The sequence below is a fragment of the Fringilla coelebs genome (genome assembly GCF_963513975.1).
Source record: "Fringilla coelebs genome assembly, chromosome: 18".
Classification (NCBI taxonomy): domain Eukaryota; kingdom Metazoa; phylum Chordata; class Aves; order Passeriformes; family Fringillidae; genus Fringilla; species Fringilla coelebs.
The window spans coordinates 5,772,018-5,792,754 of NC_140044.1; positions in this window are offsets into that span (position 1 = coordinate 5,772,018).

Genomic DNA, 20,737 nt, shown 5'->3' on the forward strand with positions numbered 1-20,737 from the left:
GAGAGGAGACTTGATAGAAAAATCTGATTCCCAAACCTCTTGTAAGTGTAATTACTTTCTAAGAAAATGAATTGCTTTCTAAGAAAGATAAAAAAATTGTAGAAGAATGTCTGAAATTATATCAGGGACCAAACTCTGCTGATGCCTTTCCTACACAGAGAGATTTCTGGGGCAGGAACCTGAGGCCTAGAACCCGCGAAACCTTTGTCTGAGACTTGAAAGAGATCTGGGCTTCATTTTAAAGAGATTTTGCTTTCTCCTGCAGGCTGTGGGTCAGCTCCGAGGCGATGCTCGGGCTGGTGACGGGGCAGCGGCCGCTCGGCGCTGCTCCGGTGCCTGGGCCGCGTCCCGGTGGCTGCAGACAGACAAAGGCTGGTTATTATTGACTTATTCAGCAGAAATGAGGAGGGGGATGAGATTTAGGGGTGTTTTTTATCTCTCTGCAATGTGTGTGTGTGTGTGAGAGCACGTGTGTGGTGGCTGTGTGTGTGCGTGCGTGTCACGTTGGCCAGGACAGAGCTGAGCGCACGTTTTCCGCCGTTTGTTGTGCCGCAGTTGATTTGGGGTTCAGTCTTGTATATTTTTCTAATGTGGTCATCTATGCATGGTGGAGCAGGGGCTTGGAAATGGAAGGAAAGTGGAGGCATGTTGCTTGTCTCTGGGATTTCTTTGTTCGGGGAACAGTAGGTGGTAGGTTTAAAAAGGCAGAGAGCGACAGAGGAGGAGAAGAAGAAAGAAACGAAAAAGGAAAAAAAAAATGGCCCTTTACAAATCATCTGACTATTTTCTTCTGGGATGGAGAAATGCTGCATTAGAGATTAAGGAAGGGCTGTGCTTAAGACAAAATGTCTCACTGGAAGTGTTGGTAAAATAGCAGCCAAACCCAGCCTGCCTTTATAGCCTGGCATCAGGAAAAGGCTGCAGGGCCGCATGAGCGGGGGATGAGCTGGTGAGGGCAAACTTTAGAGGGGCTGAGCCACGGTGGGTTTGTTTTAAAGGCGAAATAAACCCTGCTGCCAGCCTGCCGAGCAGCAGCCCTCCTCCCCCCCCCCCACCATATGACACCGCTCAGTCACTACCACGGGGCTTCGCATTGACAGGAGGCTCAAAATACCCCAACCCCGCTCCACCGGGGGAGGGGAGAGCAAAATCAACCCCTCGGCTTTTCGGGGAGGATTCCCGAGGGGACAGGGGGGAGGTGGGGGAGGAGGTGGGGGAGCGAGCGCTCGGGGACAGACAGACCGACAGAGCCAGCTCCCCGCAGGGCCCTCCGGCCGGGTGCGGACCTGTCGGGAAGGGCACGGAGCGAAGCACCGCGTCATCCTAGGCGAGAAACAACCCGGGGCTGTCCCGTGTGTCCCCCCAGAGCTGACCCGGGCGCCCCCGCGCCGCTGCTGCGGCTCCGCTCCTTCAACACCATGGACAGCGAAGCGGGGCCGGGCCGGGCCGGGCCGGGGACGGACAGGGACCGGCGGGCTGGCACCGGGGGCACAGGGCAGGGGGCCGGTGACAGAGGGACCGGGGGTCTTGGGGAGGCTGGTCCCGGGCCGGATGGGAGGTCAGGGGCCAGGGCTGGGCAGGGGGGAGGCTGCCCAGGCGCCTCCGCATCCCGAGCATACCTAGAGCCCCTCGGCATCCCCAGTCCTCGGCTCGGAGCAGCACTCTCGGGGCTGGGTGAGGATACCGCGTCCGAGCCTCCCCCGGGGACAGGCCCCGTGCAAACGGTAAACCTGAGCGTTTTCCTCCGTGTTAATTTGTTTAGGTTGTTTTCTTTTAAATCGATAAAAGATTGAGAGCCTCGGTCTGGCGGAGTAAATAGGTCAATATGGAACAGGCTCTAAATAAGCAGATTTTTTTTTTTTTTTAAGTTTCAGAAGATGAAAAGCGAAGGTAAAATTCCCTTTGCTGTGTAATGTCAAACGCTGATTGTCCCTGGTTTGTGCTCGTCATGAACCGCAGCATTATAAAAGAGGAAGAGGAAAAGGCCCACAAACAGGGACAGGGGCTCTCAATGCTGCTGCTGCCTTGTAAATATGGCTCTTGAGTTTGGGAGGTGATATTTCACCTCCCTGCAGAGTATTTCAGTAGGCAACAGGGCCCACCAGTTTTTTACGAGCTACTATTTAGAGGCGGCTTCCCCTTCGGAGCCTGGCCTGGCATGGCACGGCCATCAGGCCAACAGCGAGGGAGAGACGGCCTCCAAACAATTGTTTTGCTCCAGTGGGGAAGGGAATAAATAGATCCCTCTTCCAGTGGTGGATGCCCAGCTGTCCTGGAAATGCTCTTAGAGCTGCGGCAGGGAGAGACTTCCAGCACTGGAGCAAGATATCTTCCATCAAAACAATTGTTTCCTTCCTTCCCCCACCTTACACCCTTCCTACCATGAAGGAAAATACCACAGGGTACAGAAACACACCCAGGCAAATAAATCCCCACTTGAAAGCTCTGCCAGCGAACACGCACAGCACTGCTGGCCATAAAAGTTACTCTAGGAAGAGAATAAGGGCATGTAGAAAGGCACAGACCTGCACATCCTGTCACAAAAATGAGTGTGAGTGTGCCTGTATACAGTTTTTTGGGGGATGTGTGTGTTTGGAGTGGGAGGGATGGATAACTAGCACTGAAGAAGCAGGGTGCTTACCAAAAAATTAAACACATGCAAAGCTTCTGGGCAAGACCTCTACTAACTGGCCATAGTCTGCTTATTATTAAACATGATTTCTTTTCCCAGAGATTAAATTTGGTGGCCTGAGATAAATAAATAAATCTCAGAGCTTACTCCCATTGTAGCAGCCGCCCTGTGATGAGATCTGTAAGTTTAACCAACAGGAGCTGCAGCAAACCCATCTCTGCTTCTCAGCTCGCAAAATGGATGTGGTGGAAGGATATAGTGAGGCACCAGCTAAATTGCAAGTGCAGGATGCCTGAGAGGGACGGGGAGAGAGGCCTGGATGCCACGGCATAGGTTAGAGCAGGTTGAGGGTAGCAAATGTATACGTGCTTTCAGTGTTTTCCAGGGTGGAAGTTTTAGCTTAAAGAAAAAAAAAAAAATAGTCTCTCCATTTGTCACTTGGAAGTCAAACCCATTTCCTTCCAGGTCCTTGCTCCTGTGAATCTGAGCTCATGCAGCGTTAAGAAAAATCTAGCATTAAACCCCAAAATATAAAATTCGTATTGTATATTTAAAGGGAGCCTCTTACTTTATATAACTCAGGACACATTGTCTCTTCTCGGAGAGAACGGGGGTGAAATCCTACACATTACTTAAAAAAAAAAAAAAAAAGAAAGAAAGAAAACACGTTTTAAAATTACATCCATGTCAGCTCTAAAGAAAATTATCGCTGATGTCTTTTTGAGCTTGGAAATATAACTGTAGGATTCAGCTTTCCCCTCCCCCTCTGCCCCTCCACCCCCTCCCTTCCCAACAAAAAAAAAAAAAAAAAAAAAAAAAAAAAAAAAAAAAAAAAAAAAAGAAACAGAATATATAAAGCTCCTCTGATTAACAGTTTAGGTGCAGAACCCTATTTATAGGGTACACGTTCTCCTGTGCTGCCTCGATCCTCCAGCCCGGAGCGGTGCATTATTGATGCAGCTGCAAGTGCTCAAAGCTTAAACAATATTTTTTCCGAAAGCCCCAGCAGCCCGCCCGGGAGGAAGGTGGGGACGGGCTGTCGATGGAGTCCTGAATGTTACTCCTCCAGTTTCAAGGACATCTTGCTGATGAGGATTTGGTTAATGGAGGAGAACTTATGTCCTAGCGGTGACGTCATTGGGTCCCAATGTAATCCTCTTGTGCTGAACCCAATCAGCAGATGTGCTGAGAGCCGGGATGCGGAGAAGAAGCTCTAATCCCTTAGACTGGATGAGATCAGCTGAAACAGCCAGGACTAGACCCCAAACCCCTCTGCTAGGAAGATCAAGAGAAAAGGGATAAATTGAGAGAGACGCCTCATAACCCCTTTAAAGAGCTTCGGAGAAGAGAAGAGAAAGATGGGTGGTGCACCAAGTTCATCTTGCTTTTAAAGCCTAGCGGGAGCCTGGTTTTCACTCTGATGAGGTCCTTCTGCATTGTTCCAGGGCAGGAGGAGAAAAGAGGAAAAAAAAAAAAAAGAGAGAGAGAGAGAAAAGGGGGGGAAAAAAAGAGAGAGAAAAGAAAAGTCTGAAATTCAAAGATAATGAGAGACTAGGCGCCTTTCTTATTCATCTCCAGCTTGCCTACACAAAAACAAGCGTCCTGAGCCACGGGAGGGCGTTTGCACTGGATCTGAGCGAGGAGCGGAGTTTGTGCCGCCGGAGCCGCCGGGCGCCGCGTCCACGAGTGGGTAAATCCGCTACGAGCGGGGCTCCGGCTGTGAGCGCGGGGTGCGGGCGACAGTGGCGGGGAGCGACCGGCTTTATCGCTGACTTGGAACAGCATCAGGATTTTTTTTCCTCCCCTTGTGCAAGCGACCTTAATGGGCTTGTGATTTTTTTTTTTTGTTGTTCTTTTTTTTGCCCTTTTTTTTTTTTTTTTGTTTTTTTTTTTTTTTTTTCTTTTGGACAAAAAAGAGGGGAGCAAGGGGAGGGGGTGAAAATTTTTCAGATGCGATATCTAGAGAGAGAAATCGTCCTAAATTCATAAGGCGACTCTAAGTCTGACGGCGATCAACGAAACCGGTTTAATTGCTTTACCCCTTTTCAATCCCTCTCAATTTTAAACTCTTTTTTTTTTTCCTTTTTGCGTTGCTATTAATTTTTTTAAATGAAGCGATTATTATACCAACCGCGGCGGAGCGGAGAGATGGGAAACGCATGTTTAACCTCCTCCGGTTTCCCTTCAAGAGGAGAGAAATCGGCTTCTTTGCCTGGCCAGCAAAGACAAACACACGAGCGGGATTTTCATTTCGCTCTGGGGAGGGAGCGGGGGTCCCCCGCATCCCCCGCACCCCCCCGCCGGCTGCCCGGGGCTCGGACGGCGGCGGCCCGGCGTGGAGGGGAGAGCCGCTCCCGCAGCCCCGGGACCGGGAGGGCTGTGCAGCATCTCCGGGCGCTTTGCCGCCGCTCCTGCCTCCGTGCCGGGACGCGCCGCACGGCACCGGCAGCCGGAGGCTTGTTGCGAGATGTGCTCGGCGCTACCGGCTCCGTTGTTATGATTATTATTACCATTATTATTGTTATTACTATTATATTATTATCACTACCAGGCACATTTTTCTCGCTGGTAGGGCCGGAGCTCGGGATGTGTCCGTCTGTCCGCCCCTCCGCCCCGGGGCTGCTCCGCGCCCGGCGCTCCGCATCAGCCCGGGTGCGCCGCAGCAGTGCGGCTGGGAGGAGGTCCGGGGGACGCTGCCGACTCCGGCAGGGCGAGGAGCGGGGGGAAAAGGACGGCAGTGGCTCCCGGCCGCAAGGCAGCCCCTCCTCGCCGCCCTCCTCCGCTCCCCGCCGCCCCCGGCCCCGCCGCGCCCCCGCGGCCGCCCCGGCGGAGGGGGGCCCCGGGCGGCGGGGAGGGCGGCCGGCGGTCCCGGCGGGGTGGACCCTGCACTGACAGCCTCTCTCTCTCTTTCTCTCCCCCCCGCTCTCTCCCGCAAGCCCCGCTCGCCGCCTGCCCTGCTCCGAGCGGGGACAGCCCGAGCCCCTCTCTGCGTGTTCACAGCGGACCTTGATTTAATGTCCATACAATTAAGGCACGCGGTGAATGCCAAGAGAGGAGCCTCACAGCTTCATTTTCATGGAAATTGGGGACATAAACCCTCTAATTACACTTAACAACAGCCACGGAGCGATCTATGGAGCATCCTCGGCCTTTTGACAAATAGGAGTAACAATGCGCCAGCGCCCGGCGGGGCAGCTGTCTCCTCGCATTAACGGGGGCACGGGGGGAGGCGGGGGGAGGCCCCGCTCCGGCCCCGCCGGGGCTTGCGGGGGCTCCCGGCGTACAAAGGGCAGGAGGAGCGGCAGGACAATGCGGGCAGAGCTGGGGGGGCCGCGGGCAGGGAGCGCTCCGAGGAGCGGGGCGTGGGCGGGGGGTGACGAGCGGCCCCTCGTTGCAGAGCGAGGGACACCCCTCCTCTGCAAAGGGACACCCTCCTCTTCTCAGCCTCCACAATGCCGTTCAGAAGGTCTCTGAAAAAACACCCCTCTGGGGGATTTTAGGAAGGGGGGCGCTTTTTGCTTCATTTTTTCAGTAGCTCTTTTTTGGTTTTATTTTTTCGGTTGCCCCTGCAATGCTCCTCAGTCGCATGGGGGCTCGGCCGTGAGGCTCCTGCTGCTCTGCGGAGCCGCAAGACAGGTCCAGGGTCCTGTCCTGCCCCTCCGAGCCGCTCTGCAACTCCACTATTCACAGAACTAAATGATGAGCCTGCTCTCTTCCAAAAGCAGGGCTGGCAAGATGAGGGGCTGCAGCACTGCAGCCTCCCCAGTGCCACCTCCGGCCCTGTCACCGCAGCCTGCAAGGTGGCACATGTCCCCTTTCTCAGTCTCCAGCGAGACTGCAGCAGCCCACACCACTTCTCAGGTTAGGCTTTAGACCTCAATAAATCTCTGTTGTAAGACTCGTGTATTCAACTTCCTAAAGACATAGCGAGCCCTAACTTTGAGCTCCCTGAGGACTGTGCTTGGGCAAGGGAGGATTTGATTATTTGGCAGCAAAAAGCCACAGAACCAGATCGAGCCGCATACACCCAACTCTTTGTGCCCCCTCCCTGCTCCATCTCTGCTCCACTTTTGTCAGCATTGTATCTGTCCAAGGAACTGAGGCCGTGGATGGCTCCATCCTCCATCCCTGCAGTGCTGGTGTGGGACACACGACCTTGTCTGCAGTGGAAATGTCAGTGGCAGAGCACCCGCCTTGCCTAGGAGGGGGGGAAAGGAAAACCTTCCCGTACTTTCTGGGATTACTTGACTTCAAGCTGGCCTGTGAAATGCAGGGACTTTCAGGTAGGTCTCCTGGGGGCAGCGGGGAGGGGGGAAGAAGCAGAGGACACGGGAGTGGAGGACAGGGCATGGTGTTGAGGCTGTTTTGCTGCAGGGGCATTGCACAACCAAGCAGTTGTGGACGGGTCATGGCTCCAAACCTGTCAGGAGACAGAAGTGAGGAAGCACCCCGTGCCCACAGGGCTCCATCGAGGGCTGCAGCCACCCATCCCTCTCCTGGACCTGATCCTGAGCACTGCTCCAGTGAGGCCAGGTACCCTGTACCTGCAGCAGCTCATGGGGCAGGAAGCTGCAAGGTGCAGGATGGCCCAGCTTCATCAGGAGGGCTCTAGGGGCACAGAGATCCTTAAAAGAAGCCGGATTGTTCCCCTCCCTCTTTTCCAATCGATCAGCACAGGTACTGAGGTGTTGGAGATCTGCTTGCTCTCACATCCATCATGTGCTGCAATGTCACAGGACACATTTTGACCTCATTTGCCCCCAGCATAAGCCGGGCTATGCAGTGAATGGATTCACTGATGTGGGATGGAAACACCCCATAATCTCTTCCATGCAGCCCTGTGGGGGCAGAGCTCCAGCCACAGGGCAGTTCTGCTCTTGAACAAGCTCTTGGCTCTTTGCAAAGACGGTAGAGAGGAATAAGAACGCAAGTGCAGAGAGACAGATCCTGATAAACCTAAAGTTGACATTGAGAGAAGGGAGTGAGCCACTCCAAGGTAATCTGCAGTGCAGCAGGAAAGCTGCTGGCTTCCTCCAGGGGCCACCAAGAGGCCAAGGACAGCTCTGAAGGAATGCAGGTAACTGGTGGGAGCTGTGCAGAGCCCAATGGAGGAGACTGGGCCCGGTCCCCAGACTGGGATTCAAAATCGAGATTGGCTGTGCCACGATGGTGCAAGCCAGATGCTAATCCTGGACCAGATCTCTCTCCAAGTTTGCTGGGGAGGGTTTTGCACAGACTCCTCAGCAAACAGGACTGCTTCAATTCCTAAATGTTCTCCCTCAGGCTTGCCGTGTGCACCCTTCCTAGACAAGAGGGGATTTATTAAATTTGACCTCTTAGATGTAACCCCCTTCCCTCACACAAAGCCCCCTCCTGTGACACCACACCTACTGCTCCAGAGTGCCTGGCAGGTGCCAGAGGCTGCAGCACAGCTTGGGGAGGGGCACACAAACCCCACCAAGCTCCGGGGCCACCGTGCCCAAGGAGCCCTGCCCGTGTCACCGATGTGACACCCAGGAGGCAGCGGGAGCATCAGCGGCAGCGGGGCGGGCTGGCAGCGCAGCCGGCCGTGGTTTTGTGCTGCACATTCCCTGCTCCCACACTGACCCCTCTCTAGGTAAGGCAAGGCTCAGGCACCGGGGAGCAGAGAGCTCCTGCACGGAGAGATCCGTGTGCCATGGTCTGCTCTGCCCAGCCTTCTCCATCCTCTTTGCAGCTCGGTGTGGATTCACAGGTCCCTCGAGGATATGGTCCCGGTTCATGCCAGCTCCTTAGCCGTGGTTGGTGGTGATCCTGCAGTGATTCCTGGTTGGCTCACAGCCTCAGCTCTGCTGTGGTTCAGCTGGAGGCACCTCCTCCAGGAAGTCACACATCCCACAGGCTGCTCAGCTGAAAAAAGCCCCCAGAGCAACACCATTAGTCACACAGCAAGGACAGCACTGCCACCAAGTCACCTCCAGCTACCGGCACCACCTCCTTGACATTCAGAAGGAGGTTTTGTCCAAGATCAGATATACTCCTGTGCCAGTCACAGCTTTAGTCCAGTTTCCTGGTGGGAAAGCCTTGGGAAAAGATGAGCTGCAACAATGGGTCTGGATCAGGCCATTCTATGATAGAGACACCACAGAGGAGAAATCGTCATCTTATTTCCCCTGTACAGTTCCCCACACTCAGAAGTGACACAGTTTCCTCCCCACAGGGAAAAGCATGGCTGGAGCCAAGTTGGGGTGAGAAGGAAGCGTTACCTTCCACCCTCTAAGCACCTCCTGGTTGTAGATGTACACAAAGCACCAGTCCCCACAATCCACATGACAACTGCTCAGGAGATGGCTTTCCACATGACAGGCTCATCCTGTCCAAGTCCTGACATCAGCCACTAAAGATAGGTTAGAAAATAGGTGTCTTTTCTCCCAAATCACCACAGGGCAGATGGAGCTGCCTTGTCAGCCCCCTGTGTGTGCCAGGGAGGTCTTGGATTTGAGCTACATTAAGAAATACAGGCACTACTTGCAAATAGAATAAGGAGAAACAAACCTGGGCAGAGGCCTGACTATTGATGATCTGAGGGTAAACCTAAAAAAGAAAGAGGGTAAGAGTGAAGTGCATAAAAGACTGCTGCAAAGAGAGGGAACCAGACCATTTCCATGGCTGTGTAGGAAGGAACAGGCCCAAACTGCAGCAAGAATGATTCAGGAAACAGGAAAACTCCTTCTGGTAGAAAGAATAGAGAAGCAATGGAACAGCCTGAGAAGGAGAAATTCTTTCCCAGGGAAGGTACTGGGAAAGCACCTAGCAGGAGTCCCAAAGTAGCACTGGTCCCTTCAGCCTTAAAGTGCCACAAGCAGGTGACATCATACATCTGTTTCTCCTGAAAATATGGCAGAGCCCCCAAACATCTGTCTTTTCCTAAACCCAGAGGGTTCATCTCTGTCTCCACAGAGACCAGAAAGGTGCCACTGCTCAAGTGACAATAAAAGAGTGCAGTGTCTCGTTGTCCTCATACAAAAACAATGCTGAAACATCACAGCAGAAGTGGTCAAATACAAGCATCATTTTTTCCCAAATATAGAGTAATGGGATGTATCTTCATCAGTCCTATGGGAATAATCCCTTTTGGGATTACTTCCTCACATTGTTTGTCCCAAGCCAGCTCAAAACCAATTGAGAGCATTACCAAGATATAATACCCTCAGGTGACATCCCAGAGGGATGGACATTTTACTGTCACCTCCTAATAGCTCCCTTTCAATTGACTGCACACCTCCCTGGGTACATTTGCAGAAGCACAGAAAAACATTGCTAATCTGATGTGTGTAGGATTATATATGTATTAGAGAGGTGCACTTGAAAATAGATATTTATTTTATATATATATATATTCATATTCATATTCATATACATAATATATATATTATGCAGCGGTCTCTCTGTCCAGAGGACTTGCAAAGGCATTCAAAGCACTCACTCAAGGACCCTGAACCACTCCCTACCCTCAAGAGAAGGGAGAGGTGATTTCTTTAGGCTGCCAGGATAATTCACCTCACCTGCAGCACAGCTATCCCAGCCTGCGCTGCCCGAATTTTGCCATCAGAAACTGAGGGACCCTCAGCACAGCATCCTCCCTCCCTGCAGAGCCTGCCTGTATTTTACAGCTTTCCTGTGTTGTTAGTGGAGCTTCTCTGGGCCGGGGAGAGCGCAGGGATCGCTTTCCCAGCCCAAGAGGGCAGCGCCTCTTTAAACTTTTATCACCTGTAGCGCAAAGGGACGGCCGAGACAGAAGGGGCTCCTGCAGAACAGAGAGGACAAAGGCGGGACAAAGCCCCCGCGCCTCCTGCAAAGGGCCAGGTGGCCGCAGGATGGCACCACTGTCGCTTCTCCTCGGGGACAGCCGGGACGCCGTGCCCGGAGCGGAGCGCTCCCGCGGGCAGTCCCCGGCCCTCCCGGGTGGCGTTTGTGTCACCGAGCGGCCGGTGAATGATTCAGCGTCCGGCGCCTACACGCGCCCTGAGCTACGAGCTCGGTTTCAAGACTGTGGCTTCAATTAAATTTCATTCTGAATGGAGGAGGTGACTCTGTCTCCTCCTGCCAGTCCAGCCCCGCTTCCTGCGCGGCCAGAGCCAGCCCTCTGCTCTGGCATTTATGGAAACAGCCAAAAGGGATTTTCTATTGTATTAAAGGGATCTTCTCCTACGTTCTTTCGCCCTCAACAGTTTAGCCCATCGCCCCCGTCTGCCCCTGGCTTTGCCGCTCTGCCTGGAAGCCCAGCACGGCTCCCACCCCTGCTGTCCCCGGGGCTGCTGGCCCCTCTGCCGGGACAGGAGGCGGCTGGGAAGGGACAGGGACCCCGAGCTCGGGGTGGGAGCCATGGCTGCTGCTGGGCACACGGTGGCACTCGCTCTCCATCCCAGCAGAGGCTGCGGGAAGCGGCGGCCGACGCAGGATGAGAAGCAGGCGTTGGGTTGCTCAGTCAGAAGATGCGCTCTCGGCTCCTTCCCTGCATCCCCCGGCCCCTCTCTGGACCTTCCAGACACGGCCGATCTGCTCCTGCCCCGGTCCTTCCTCTCACACGCAACAGTTCTGGATGCCAGGGCTGCCACTGACACGGGATGTTGGCCAAGAGCTCGTGTCTGAAATGACAAGGCAGGGAGTGTGCAAGGAGCAAAGTCTTTCCCGCTGGTCTGCAAATTAACCAGGCCCCAGTAAAAAACTCCCCTTTGTGCCCATAAGGATGGGAAAAGGTTACAGTCTTCACCTAAAAACTAGTTCTCCCATCTTTCCCCCACTTCCACAGGCCTCCCATCCCAGCTGAAATCCACACAAACATGCTCCTATGCTCCTTCTCCATCCCCAGGGGCAGCACAAGCCTCCTCTTCCCCAGCCTTGCCCCTCACAAGTTAACACAGCCTCCAGGGAGAATGGATGTGCTGCTCCTCAGCTCTTCACTGCACAGCGGTAACACCCAGCCTTCCCCCACCTCATTCCATACAATCTTGTATGCCTTCCCATATGGAAATGCCAGCTGATTCAGAGAGGTTCATGTTTTGTGCAAAGCAGTGATCAAAGGCTTGCTTGCAGCTGCTGAGCCTGATTTGAGCTATTGCACAACAGAAGGAGCTGCCTCCGAGCCCACCTTATCCCCAACAGCATCTCCAAACCAGGAGTGGTATTTAAATGAGCCCTACAGAAATCACCTAATATGATGTGTCAAATCTCTTGCTTTCAGATGGAAAAATAAAAAAGGCAGGAGCAAAGGAGAGGAGGAGGTGGTATGTGCACATGAGAGAATTTATCAGGAGCTTGTATATGTCAGCTCACAGAGAGAGGACTTTCATCCCATGCTCAAAATTGTCAATTTCCATTTTTGAGGGTTTTTTGGTAGGGTGGCAGCCTCATAAAAGACATCCCACGGGGTCCTGCGGCAGGAGAGGTTGGGCAGTGCTCGTGCCAAGGCACAGTGATGCCAGATCCAGGGGCAGCCAAGCTGTAGGTTGAATCAAATGGCACGAGGAGCTGACACCCAAGGGTCTGCAAATAAATCAGAGCAGGGAGAAAGGAGGTGGAACTGGGATGGAGCAAAGCAGCCCTGCAAAGTGGCCAGTGAAAGCAGCAGGACGTGAGGGCTGTTTTCCTGGGCTGCCTGGCAGTTTTCTGCTCTAAACCCTGCTGGTAGCACAAACCCAAGGCTCCCCCTTTTCCCAGTCCGAGCGACAGCCAGCAGAGTCAGACATCTACACTGTCAAATCCTGGTGCAAAGCCTTACCACTGGAAACCTGTCATTCCACAGCTACACTCAGGTGCAGGCCCCAGAGACAGAAAAGCTTTTGGCACCGTTACAGGAAAAGATCTGGAAGTGCTGTAGGAAGTTACATCCCAATTAGCTTCACGTAAAGGTGGGGTAAGCATTACAAAGCATTTAAAAGATCAAATGCAAAAGCACAGCTTGAGTAATAGGGACCAAGGTGATTTCAGCGAGGAACAGTTGTGGTTAATCAGGTGGAGCTCTTTGAGGCTGGAACTGCTGCAGCAGCCAAAGGGGAGGGAACAGCACAGCACAATTAAGTTTGCTGCATGCAGTGGACAGGGCTTTGCAAAAGAAGCTAATGACTGAGATGTGGAGTCCCAGAATAAGTGGATGTGCTGTGGTTTAATGCTCTGGAAATTGCCCAGAAACAAAGATGCAAGCAGGAAGGTATTAATGGAAGCCGCCTGTGTCAGAAGGAAATGATTCCAGGGATGCAGCAGTGCAGGCAGCTTGTCTGGAGCAAAACAAAAGGCTGCGAGGGGGACAGAGCTCCCCATGGCCCTCTGGCTGCATTTCAGTCCTGAACACCACATTCTGTGACCCCTTATACTCCAATTAAAAAATTCCCCCTTTTTTTTTTTTTTTTAAACAGAGCTGCTGGGACTTTGCTTGTTTATAATTTTTTTCCGTCTTTTTTTTTCTGCTCTAACAGTGTTTGTTTTTTTGGATTTTTTTTTTTTTGGTCAGTTATTTTTTATTTTCTTTTTAGGGTTTTTTTAACAAAATCAGGAACTACTTTCAGAACAAACTGTGCCAGTAGCACCCACAGGCCCCTTCAATGTGAGGATGGAACAGTTGCATGGCTGTGATCACATCCTATACTTGGAAGGCCAAGCATGAGCTATGCCAGATGGTGCCAACTGGGAGTTACATTCCCCATACCCTTCCCTGCATTCTGCAGATCTGCAGAGAAATGGGAATGGCAGGTGAGGAACAGAAAAGCCTAATTTTGTACCCTTTAGCTTTGCTAAGAGCCTTGCAATGCAATAATCTGACACATGTGAAAAGAAATTCCAAGCAGATGGCACCTAAGAACCATCTCAGCTCCCAGGACTCAGTAACCTAGAGCAAGGACTTAAGAGAATATCCAATATGACCAAGGCTGGAGCTGAGTTTTTACCTCTAGCCCTTGAATTCACTGCTTGGTTGTAATTCTCACAAGCCAGGCTGACTCTCAGCTTGAGCTACATCCCTGCAAAGACCCCAGTCTGAGAGGTTCCCACCTAGTGGGAGCCACATCTGGAAGACAGAACTGAGAATGGCATAAGCTCAGGAAAAGAAAGCAAAGGGCTCCTGAAGCACTCAGCCCACAGGGAACAGAACCCCAGCCTGCCTTGAGAGCAGCAGAGCACACACAGGTCAAGGAATCTGTTTGCCAGAGGAGGATGCAAAGCACTCCGAGGGGTCAGCACACTCATACAGTTTGCCACAAACCAGTTTATTTCCTCTTCTCTACTCCACAGAACTCTGGGAACAATTTGCCAGCTCCATCACATGGCCTCAGAGTGATCCACACATACCTATACATTCAAATTAATTCAAAGGCATCCTAAATATGCAGTTGGACCTATGGAAAGAGCCAATGGCCTGCCCAGCTCTCTTAGGCTCATCTAACTGAGCTCTGCTGATGGCCTCTGAAATGGCAATGCTGTGAACTACAGCAGCAGCACCAAATTAGCACCATGGAGATGATCAGGATCTCTGCAGTTGGCTTCTTGGCATGAATTTGCTATTACATTTTCCTCCAGCTTTGCTAATTCTGATCCTTTACCCTCCACTAGCTGTGCTAACTGTGGAGCCTGGGGTGAAGATCCAATCACTGAAATAAGGTATTTTGGGTTTTATAGTCAGAGTTCAATTAAAAAACAAAGTGTGGGCAGGATTGTAATGGGGAAGGGAGCAGCACCCTGTGACAGAGCCAGTGCTGTAAGCCAGTGCTGCTTAGAGGAAAGGTAACACTGAATAAAAAACCCTTATGTCCCCAGCACTTCTACATTGTAAAAGAACTGTAGAGCTCCCCAAACCCACTGCTTTTTTTATTCATTGGCAAGTTCTTGCAGGAAGGAGAACCCACCCTTGCAGAATCCCTTTGTTGGGCTGGAACCACCCAATGTGGGATGTGGGCAACTGGGCAGGCATCACACCAGACCAACTGTCTGACAGAAGCTGTGAAAAAGGGGTTGCTTTCCCTGGTTTGCATCTCTGAGAACAGTCTCTGATGCACACTGAGCCTTCCAGACCTCCTCCCTCCTCTGCTATTCCATTTCATTGTTAATCATCCCACTTTCCTCTTTGTTAGCATCATTAATACCTTTAATGCATTCTTATAAAAAGCACAATGAGATTGCCAGCTAGTGGAAATCAGCAGCATCTGGGGCTGTGCCAATTCCCTTCAGCTCAGACACACAGTGATAGTTACCACCTTCCCATTTGTGTGAAGAAAAATCCATCTCTATTTGTCCATGCACATCCCCCCTTGGAAGCAAATGCATATATATGTGTACATAAATGTAATATACACACTGATATACATCAAGCAGAAAAATCCCAGTGTTTTTTCCAGAGTGTGGTCTATTTGAGAAACTAATGGCTTATTACATGCTCTTATTCTACTGAGGATGAAAAGTGCCTTGGAGAATGAAGTCTGAGAAAGCTGCAAAAGTAACTGCATTGGAAAGGATGACATTAGATCACAAAGAAAATCCATTTTAACTGTTCAGGACGCTGGGCCTGTGTTTGTACAACATTTCCTGTGGGCAGAGGTGTCAGAGTGGTACTGCCTATAACCCTTTTCTCTGTGCTGTGACAGCTCCTGTAACTAATCCTTCAAACAGACTGAATGCTTGCTGCAGTCACCAGGCTCGAGATGCTCTGTGCCTCTGGACAAACCTCACCAGGCTGACTAATGGCCCAGCTGGGATCCTGGGAATAATTCAAACACCATCTTTACTGCTCCATGAGCCACAACTGAGGGATGCTGCAGCAGCCACAAGCCTCTCAGTAAAGCCCATGTGGGTTCTCACTGCAGGTGTGCTGGGGAAGCTGATGACAGCACATACTGTGCACCACTTGTTTTCCCTCCCCTCCTCCTGTCTTTCCATTTATCTCTAGCATAACCACACCCTCACACTTTAAAAAAAAGTAAGAACAAAAACCACAGGGTTGCTTTCACATTTGCCACCTTTCCCCTTCCCTTTCTCTTCTCTCCCTGCAGAACTGAGCAGGGCTCTCTCAAGCCCCCCTTGCAGCACAGGCTTTTGACTGCTGCTGACTCAATGCTCAGAGTATTTCTGGGGGAAAACCTGCATCTGTTCCCTGACTGAACAGCACAGCTTCACAAATGCCTGGTATGTTTTTATTCACCCTCAGTGGGCCCCTCACTTTGTGGAGCATCAGCCCATCAGGAGCTGATGCTCCACATCAGGACCTGATCCCATCAGCGTTCTCTGGAGTCCCAACACAGGTCACAGTCCCCAGAGCAGATGACAATTTTGAATGTTTCTTAGGATGGCTGTGCCTCACAACCCACTCTCATTCCACCAGGAGGCTTTTGGAATTCAACAAGAGGAACCTCCGTGCAATTTGTGATCTGCAGGTTCACCTCCTTGTATTTATTATTTAAAATAAACTCTGATGGATAAATAATTTTTTTAAATCTGTCTAAAGATCACCCCATCTGCTGGTCTTTTATTAATACCCTTCTTTTCATCTTCCACTATCATGTTCTTTGAAATAACTGAATTAGCAACTTGCAGTGTTTTCCCATCCTCAGCAAGGTCAGTAAGTTCAGGAAAATTCTGAAATTATACCTGGCTCATAAAATTATTCCTCTTCCCCACCTACTATTTTACTCACATTACATTTCCCATGGGAGCTTATTAGTGTTGCTCTTTCCTCAGCATCAGGAAATCTTTTGGAGTTGTCTTTACTCCCAGTGGATAAAAATTGCTCTTTATTTCTTCTCCCAACTCATTGACCACGACTCCCTGGTCCTGAAGTGGCATTTTCAGAAAGACAAAGATTTTGGACCAAAAAACCCCACCATGCTCCTAACCTCGATGCTGCTGCTGAGTGAATGAACGAGCTGTCAAGTTCTGCAAATCAAGCATTTGGCCAAGGCACACTGACTGTTCTTTAAGAGACTAACAGATTAAAACTAGGAATTCTTGTTCCTTATCAGAGCAAACAAGGAATTGCTGCAGTTATGTTTTTGTTGTAATTTCTCTTTTGAAGAAATCAAATATATAAAACTGGAGGACACAAAGCAGCATCCTTTGCTTTCATTTTTGAAGTGCTGCACACCAATGATACAACATGCAGCTACACCTCTGTAATTGCTTCTTTTGTTCCAAATTCCTGGTGCCTGATCTAGCATTAGTGAAAAAAAGCACAGATCCCTGAACACTATGAAAAAAGGCTAGCTCAGTTAGGCAGGTACTACACATAAAGAACAGAATTTGGTGTGATTAACTGACGGACCATCCAACTGCTGCCAACAGTTCAATTTCAGTACACCACAACTGAGTATTTTGATTCAAAGGGAGATCTCAAAGTGATGCAGTGTGAGGACTGAAGAGAATAAAATATGAGAAAAATCTCAACAATTTGCCATTGGTTTAAGAAATAAAACCTGGTTTGACACCTCAGAATCTAATACTTTCCCAGAAATGGGGTCCTTACCAGTAACTGCTCCTTCCTGACACCCCCAGAGCCTCCATGCTCAGCCTATTTGTCTCCTACTCCTGCTCTCTGCTCTACCTGTGGTAAATTACAAAATAGCTCATTTAAGGATTAAACCTGCACTCTTTTAACAAATGGTTCAAAAATCCTCTGCAATGGCATAGTTTTGTTATCAGTCCTACCCCAGTCCTGAGCAGCAGAGCTGGGAAGGATCTCAGCTTTCATGTTTCTCACAGTACCTTTCAGAGGGGCTTAGCATGAGTTAAAGTTTGGAACAGAGATCTAGAAATTTTACAGATAGTTGCACTTAACAAATGTGAATTCTCATGCCAGGTAGCAAATGTCACTGATGTATTTATGGAATACAGGCCAAAACATCAAAGCACCTTGTCTTCTCACCAAACTGTTTTCAAGGGCTCTGGGTAATCAGCTTTTTTACAAGTGGCCAAAAACCTTTGCTGACAGGTTTTGAAGTTACAAGCAGGATCTTTTTGCAGACCTCTGAGCAGTTCTTCCCCCAACAAATCAGACTATTTGTGCTCACAAAAATATATACTGTCAATATTTTACAAATTTGCATGAAACAGATTTATACTAAAAAAGGATTTTCATACACACCAACAGACTAAGAAAGCTGAAGAGTCTCCATAAATCCCCAGACCTTCCAAAATTCATAATTTCCTGAATGGGCTGATTATCCACAAAGGGGGGAAAGAAAGCACTCTCCACCAGTAACTCCAAACTTGCTAAATCTGGGCCCACTGCAGGGAATGTGCAGTCTTGGATTGAAAAGTGACTCTCCCTCCAGGCGTAGATAATGATCTCATCTGCTACTTCTGAACCTAATGACTCCCAGCTCCCCAAAGTTTTATCAAAACTGACTAAATACTATTTCAGCAAGGTGCCTTCAGCTGCAAGAACCTGAACATTCCATTTCTCTGCCCTCAAGTGCTTTCAGCTGAAATGTGCTGTCACAAGAGAGCAGCAGGAACAGTTCCTACTACATCAGTGGTTTCTAACACAGGAGGGTTTGCAGAACACAACTTCCAGGGAGATGCTGAGCTATCCTAGAGGCTGAAATGCTATCAATCATCAAATTGCTCAACTTAAAATTTGCAGGCCCACAGAGCAAAGCCCAGAAATCAAAGTAGATATAAATAATGAAAAAAGCTCCCTAATAATATCTGTATAAATCAATGTATCCTTTACTGATAAAAATTATTTTATTCCTATTCTCACATCCAGATGGTGAGGGGGAAAAAATATTTAAGGATGTTGTTTGCAATATGTATTACTGCCCAAGGCATTTCATTAATAATCTAAAAATACCTGGAGAATGTATATTTGGTAAAACAAGTATTTACACCTCTTTCCCACTGTCTTCATTATTGAAACCACAGCAAAACACCAGATTCTACTGATTTAGCAGCAGTTGGACATTAGAAATGCATTTGGTGAAGACTTTACTGTCTGTCTGTTGTCATGGTAACATCCCAGGTAAAAATAATTTCTTGAATAACTTATAAACAGACAGATGGCATAAAACCTCCCACGCTCTCCAAATTGAAGGATATTCAGTAAAAGACAGTGATGATGCCAGTTCCATGAAGTCCTGCATGTTGAAGAAGGCACATCTCCAAGGTCCTGCTTGTGCTGGCAGAAACTCACCTCAGAATGTGAACAAAAGGGAGATCAGGGATGCTACAGGAAGCAAAACGAGGAGACACAAGTGAAGTCAGCATTCTTGTGTGTAGCATTTCCCAAGGGATTACAAAGGTGCCCTGAAATGATGGTCCTACATAAAACAAGGAAATTAATCCCATATTGTACCAGGGAACAAAAGCTGTTCTTGGAATTGCTAAAGCCCTGCCCTGCTCATGCTCTGACAGGGAAATGAGAAACATCCCACACTGCACGTGCAAAGCAGTTCTGCATCTGCAATAGGCAATTTGAGAGCTTTTTTTAAATCAACATAAGCTTTTCTGAAGACAGAAAAGCTGTGAAATTGATAATGTTCATACCCAAGACATTTCCCTTCACCCTCACATCAGGTGAAAGCACCAAGAGATGTGAACTAGGAAGATGCACTGTGGGAATGTCAGCTATGGAACAGTCCATTGGGCTGAACCATGTTTCTTGTGAAATCCAAAATCTCCCTTTGCCAAGTCACACCCCAATTAAGTCATTTCAACATTCTGAGTCAACTCTCTCAACTCTAAAAATAGGCTGAACAAGAGCTGTTTCTTCTCAAAGGAGCTATGGACAGGGCAGGTTACAGCCAAGGCAGTGATCACAGCCCCAGCCCCAGCTACACTTGCTCTGTTCTTGGGCAGGATCACAAATTCCAATTAAAACCTGCACTTTTCCAAAACTAGAGAACAGCTTTCTCCTGAAATGAGCAGATGCTGAGCACTGTTGTCAGCAAGAGCCAGAGCTTTTTCCAAAGGAAACAGATTGTTCAACATAAAGAATTCAAAGTAGCTGAGAGACCAGGAGAAGGAGCATTACATCAAAACACACTTCCCTCCATCAGATGTTTGTGCTTAGTTTTGCATTTATTGGCTATTTTAACTAAATTTCCCTTACTCCTCTCAGCCTCTTTTCTCAAGAGGTGCAGAAACCAGAAAAGGGCAGTAACATTACATCAGTTAGTTTTCTTTTGATAGTTTTGCACTATCTCTGCCTACAAGGTTTTTTTTTTAATGGCCACATTTATTGGAATTTCCATCTTCTCTGGCCAAATAAAATCCCTCCGTTTTAAGGAGGAAAGGCAAAACACTTACCCATGCTCTGTAGTGCACTGTGGTCAGTCTAATGCTTAGAAATAAATACTGCTCTCTTCTTCACTGAGATCTCACTAATACCCTTTGAGCAACTTCATGAATACCTTTAAGTTCTTCAAAGAAATATCAAGTATTTTGTGAAGAAACACATCTTTGAGTATCAACAGCAGTGTAAATGGTAAAAGAAAAAAAAAGTAGAATTTTAAATTTTACATCCTCTATTTCCATCTCCCAAAAATGAGAAGTCAAAAAAATCAGTCTGGCCTTATGAGCACGATGTGTTATGGAAGAGAAATAATCTTGAATTTCTGCCCTCACATCTCAGTGTACGTTTAACTTCTTCATTTTCTCCACCAGCTCAAGTCACTCCCAGTGACAAACATAATCTCTATAAAGAGTTAATTATTCTGTACTATTACTTTTGGTGCGACTACCTGCAGACAAATAGGTTTTTTCCCCTCATGATGCATATTCACAGCTTCAGAGCAGCGCAACGTGCTGCCATCACCAACCAGTAATTGAACCAGAGGCATAATTTACCTTTTTAATCAGCATTTGGTGCTACCAGCTCCATTTGGCTTAAAAGTGAAAGGCAGCAGAGTTACTGTCACACCCAAACTCCAGAAACACCAAACAAAGCAACTCATTTAAGGAGGGAGTTTAAGCAGCAATTCCAAAAGCACACAGGAACATTCCTTCAGAACTATTACTTGGACTAAATAAAGAATAAACAAGACTTGTGACATGAAGTTATTCTTCAAGAGACACTGGAAGAATGTTTCTTCCCCCTCACACTGAAATGTGAACTCTGTGAAACACAAAAAGTGACTCATCCCTTGG